The sequence below is a fragment of the Periplaneta americana genome, chromosome 10 (assembly GCF_040183065.1).
Source record: "Periplaneta americana isolate PAMFEO1 chromosome 10, P.americana_PAMFEO1_priV1, whole genome shotgun sequence".
Taxonomy (NCBI): domain Eukaryota; kingdom Metazoa; phylum Arthropoda; class Insecta; order Blattodea; family Blattidae; genus Periplaneta; species Periplaneta americana.
Window position 1 is genome coordinate 106,615,133 of NC_091126.1, and position 6,000 is coordinate 106,621,132.

The following is a 6,000-nucleotide window of genomic DNA, read 5'->3' on the forward strand; positions in this document are numbered from 1 at the left end:
GTAATTTTTTTTCATATGGCAGAAGGACGGTGTTTTACACATAAGTTACCAATTTTCATTATTGTACAAGATACAGTAATAGAGGAAAAAAAAAATGTTGAATATTTCCAAAAATTTTACTGCTGTAAGCTGTGCCTAACCCCTTAAGCGGTTAAATATGAAGGGGAAGGAGAGGAGGACAGCATATATGAAGGGTTCAGAGTCATAGTGGGCCAAGCGCCATTTATTAAAAACGGAGAAAGCAAGGGTTAAAGTTAAGTGAATACCATAGTTTAATGAAGATTGACATACCATTTAATTTGAATGTGTATACTTTATACTACTTGCTATATGTTCCCATTGAATTATGGTGATAACTTAATTTTAATCTTTATTTTCTACGGTTTTAGTAAATGACGCTTGGCCCACTATGGTTCTGAACCTTTAATATTTTCATAACAAGGTCGAACAATCATGACAGGCCTCCTTCTGCAGTGCGAACATCAGCGAATATGGAACTTCGTCAGAAACAACCGAATATAGGCCTAATGTATGTCGTGGACGACGTTGATTTGTATTAGTATGGAGATTAATATTTTATTTATAAACACGTCATATATTACAATTTATAATGATGTGTAGCTAGTATGAAAGTGAAATCATTTATTTATGTAGACTTACGCAATTTATTTTATATTATGTGTCCATGTTATAATACATATTTTATATTATGTGTCCATGTTATAATACATTCATCATCCGCATAGTTACACATCTATTGTTCCTCACCAACATTGATTTATTTGAGTATGATATGAAGAACGTAGGTAGTTGGTAGGCCTATAGTAAACAACGTCATGCATTTTTAAAATTAAGATTAACTTATATGAACACTTCTATAGATAATAATACAAAAATGTGAAGTATTTGATAGTTCAGTCTTTGACTTATTTATTAATAGCAAAATATCGAAAAGGTTATTTGTGCTGATACATCTTAGTGAACGTTTTCGCCCTTATTATGGGCATAATCAGCTAATGAACAGATATCTATATGTATAGGAAGTAAATCCATATCAAACATATTGGAAAAAAGTTAAAAAACAATCATCAAATTGAAAAAATAAATGATTAAATATAATTAACAAGGATTACATGTAAAATTTATTTGAAATTATGCATATTTAATAACACATACTATATGAGATAAGAAAATGTTTAGTATTTTATTAAATGAAATATCCAAGGCCTAACTGGGACTCGAACCGGAATCGCTTGTGTGATGGATCTAAGGACTGATCACTCAGCCACCTCAGTGACTAATGTCTTATTTCATCTGTTGTGTATTTGACTCAGTGAGTTTTGTTATGTTTTGCATTACCAGGCAAAGGCTAACTTCCGACTTGGCCTTGTAGGTCAGGGCGCTGCAGTCGACTAGGTGTATGTTTATGTTACTATACGATGACGTCACAGCGTTGTTGTACATGTTTTCTGCCTAGGAAGTTTGCTTTTCCAGATAGTATATGAAGAGTTCATGACATTCACGTTGCTTACGTTGCTGATGGGGAAAATGAGATATATTCCTGCAGTATTTACCTAAAACAGCAACCATTAAGTTAATTTACCACTTCCTTCGCCTAAGAGAGAGAGGAAATTTGCATGTAAGGAAATCCTATCTTCGGAAACAGACGACATGTCCAAGCTGGTCCACACTTTTGAAGTAACGGCTAGCACGTCTGGCCGCGAAACCAGGTGGCCTGGGTTCGATTCCCGGTCGGGGCAAGTTACCTGGTTGAGGTTTTTCCGGGGTTTTCCCTCAAGCCATATGAGCAAATGCTGGGTAACTTTCGGTGCTGGACCCCGGACTCATTTCACCGGCATTATCACCTTCATCTCATTCAGACGCTACATAACCTAAGATGTTGATAAAGCGTCGTAAAATAACCTACTAAAATAAAAAAAAAAATATCCAAGCTGTAGACTTGGAGGATTTTATTTATGCCTGTAGCTAAATCACAGTCCATCGGAAGTATCGCATTGCTTGCGAAATGTATGTGAGCCAAACTTCAATGTTGAAGGTTCTCGATAAAAAAAAGAGCTTTCACCGTAACGTACACATCGATTATTTAGTCCTGACAACTCGGCGACGCGAAAGAGGGAAGTAATAGGAGTGGTGGGGAGAGCTCCGGAGTAGAGATAAGGGCGAACGGTCGGTAAAGGAATGCAGTACAGTTTAACTGTACTAGAAACATACCGCTCTACCGCACGCATGACATCCGATCGCTCCGAAGGCAAGCGAGTGACTAACCCAAACACCCCTTGACGTAACTAAATGGACTCGCCTGACCCAGGTGCACATTACCGGCGACTGTCAGGACTATAAATAATCGTATTGTATATAGAACGTGCAAACGACGAATGCAGTTTTCCTACGCTACCGTCTCGAATTTACACAGTCCTTGGACTCTACTATTAGTATCGTGCAATGTTCGTACATGAGAGGGAATATCAAGATAGGCTATTAAAAACTTCGCCTTATTCCGTAGGCATCGAACAATAAGCAGAAGTGAGGCATATAAACTAAAATAACCGAGTTCGTTAAAAAAGGTAAGAGGCCTCATGATCGGTTCTAATTTGCCGTGTCTCTGTAGAACTCTTCCTCTTCCACATGTTCAGTGACTTCCTCCTTCTGTCCCTTCATACTTCAGCTGCATAATGATATCAGATACATCTCTTCAGAGATCACGCATAGTAATTCCCCTGCGATGGCTGGTTGTTCAGACCTTCAACCTGTAACGCAGGTGGTCCGAGTTCTAATCCTGGTCAAGGCTGGGATTTTTCATTGAAAAATCCATGACACTTGTGGCGGACAAGCTCACAATTGGGGTTCTACTTGGGGTTCTCCCATTTTCCCATATCTTGCATCTAATTCATCCCGCCAAATTTCTTCAATTCCTCATCATACCATAGCATTCCCCGAACGCCTAGGGTCGAATGGGGTTGCCTGCTCGAAACTGGGAAAGCAGCGAACCTTAGTGTAGTCAGCGGGTGTGGGTTTGGGAATGCGCCTAGCTCGAGGGTTAGCGCAATAAATATTGGAAGATCGCAGTACTGGGTCGTAGTACCCATTCCCGAAATCCCATTCCATTCCATTCAATGTGATATAGTCCTATGAGACATGTTACCTACAACCAAAGAGTTTGTAATACTTACTAGAGACACATACCCGTGAGTGGCAGGCAAAGAAAATGTCACAAATTGAATCGGCTAGAATCCGCCATTAAAGGGAGTGTTTGCGGCGCGAAATTCGGAAACAGTACCACAATACATTGATGTAGCCTGGTGATAGATACTTTTTTAAACATCTTTTACCAAGGATGGATCGTGATGAAATAAAGATGAATGGCAGAGGAGCTATGTATTTATTGAAGTATTATATGATTCATCTTTGGCGATATTATAAAATCAATTCAATCACCCATATAAGTTTATACTCGGGATAAGTAAGTGAAATATTGAATAATGGCAATGCCAACATGAATTTTCAGTATTACCAGTATTGTTTAAGGACACAATAATAGATAACTACTGTAATATTTAAAATAATCTATATTTTAGTCCTTTCATGCAAGGGAAAAGAAAGTTATATGGTGCTTAGAATATGTTGTGGTGAAATATGAGATCATCAAAATTCTGGAAACCTGATTTAAAACATAACAAGAATAAATTTTTATCATGAAACAATTTATTAATTGTATAGCTGTCAGTACAGGCTTTTTAATGCAGTAGTAGCAATAAGCCTAGTAGTAGTGACATAATAGAGGTCTAGTAGTAGAGGTAATAGTAGGCCTAGTAGCAGTGGTAATAATAGGCCTATTATTGGTGGTATTAGTAGGCCTAGTATTGGTGATATTAATAGGCCTAGTAGTAGTGGTAATAGTAGGCCTAATATTGGTGATATTAGTAGACCTATTAGTAGTGATAAGAGTAAGCCTAGTATGGATGGTATTAGGAGGCCTAGTATTAGTGATATCAGTAGGCCTAGTAGTAGTGGTAACAGTAGGCCTAGTATTGGTGATATTAGTAGGCCTATTAGTAGTGGTAAGAGTAGGCCTAGAATTGATGGTATTAGGAGGCCTAGTATTAGTGATATTACTAGGCCTATTAGTAGTGGTAAGAGTAGGTCCAGTATTAATGGTATTAGGAGGCCTAGTATTAGTGATATTAGTAGGCCTATTAGTAGTGGTAAAAGTAGGCTTAGTATTGTGGTATTAGGAGGCCTAGTATTAGTGATATTAGTAGGCCTATTAGTAGTGGTAAGAGTAGGTCTAGTATTGTGGTATTAGGAGGCCTAGTATTAGTGATATTAGTAGGCCTATTAGTAGTGGTAAGAGTAGGTCTAGTATTGTGGTATTAGGAGGCCTAGTATTAGTGATATTAATAGGCCTATTATTAGTGGTAAGAGGTCTAGTATTGATGGTATTAGGAGCCCTAGTATTAGTGATATTAGTAGGCCTATTAATAGTGGTAAAAGTAGGCTTAGTATTGATGGTATTAGGAGGCCTAGTATTAGTGATATTAGTAGGCCTATTAGTAGTGGTAAGAGTAGGTCTAGTATTGTGGTATTAGGAGGCCTAGTATTAGTGATGTTAGTAGGCCTATTAGTAGTGGTAAGAGTAGGTCTAGTATTGTGGTATTAGGAGGCCTAGTATTAGTGATATTAATAGGCCTATTAGTAGTGGTAAGAGTAGGTCTAGTATTGTGGTATTAGGAGGCCTAGTATTAAATATATTAGTAGGCCTATTAGTAGTGGTAAGAGTAGGTCTAGTATTGTGGTATTAGGAGGCCTAGTATTAGTGATATTAATAGACCTATTATTAGTGGTAAGAGGTCTAGTATTGATGGTATTAGGAGCCCTAGTATTAGTGATATTAGTAGGCCTATTATTAGTGGTAAAAGTAGGCTTAGTATTGATGGTATTAGGAGGCCTAGTATTAGTGATATTAGTAGGCCTATTAGTAGTGGTAAGAGTAGGTCTAGTATTGATGGTATTAGGAGGCCTAGTATTAGTGATATTAGTAGGCCTATTAGTAGTGGTAAGAGTAGGTATAGTATTGATGGTATTAGGAGGCCCAGTATTAGTGATACTAGTAGGCCTATTAGTAGTGGTAAGAGTTGGTCTAGTATTGATGGTATTAGGAGGCCTAGTATTAGTGATATTAGTAGGCCTATTAGTAGTGGTAAGAGTAGGCCTACTATTGGTGAAATTAGTAGGCCTATTAGTAGTGGTACGAGTAGGCCTAGTATTGGTGGTATTAGTAGGCCTAGTATTGGTGATATTAGTAGGCCTAGTATTGGTGGAATTAGTAGGCCTAGTATTTGTGGTATTAAAATGTCTAGTAGTAGTGGTAAGAGTAAGCCTAGTAGTAATATTTGGCCTAGTATTGGTGATAATAGTCGGCCTAATAGTAGTGGTAATAGTATGCCTAGAATTGGTGGTGTTAGTAGGCCTGGTGGTGGTGGTGCTGGTGGAGATTGTAATAGTAGGCCTAGTAGTAGTAGTAGTAGTAGTAGTAGTAGTAGTAGGCCCTAGTAGTAGTATTAGTAGCCCTAGTAGTAGTGGTATTAGTAGGTCTAATATTTGGTATTAATAGGCCTAGTATTTGGTATTAGTAGGCCTAGTAGTAGTGATGGCAAGGCAACTTGTGGTGGTGGTAATAAATTTGTGGCCATCAGCTATATTTTCACGAATAAGCTAGAAGTACCAAACGGAAATTACATGATTTACCGTAATTTATTCTGAAATAAAACAGTTTTATAGAGATACTGTCTGAGGATTTTATTATGCACTTTGCTATTATAATCTACTGCAATATGATGGCACCTAACCCTTACATACATTGTTGAAATCAACCGTATAAACCAGATTAACATGTTTCTGGGAAAAAATCTTATCCAAGAAATGTTCCGACATTCTGTAAACACATTGAAACAAGGAACTGCATTTAGAACATGTTTCCAA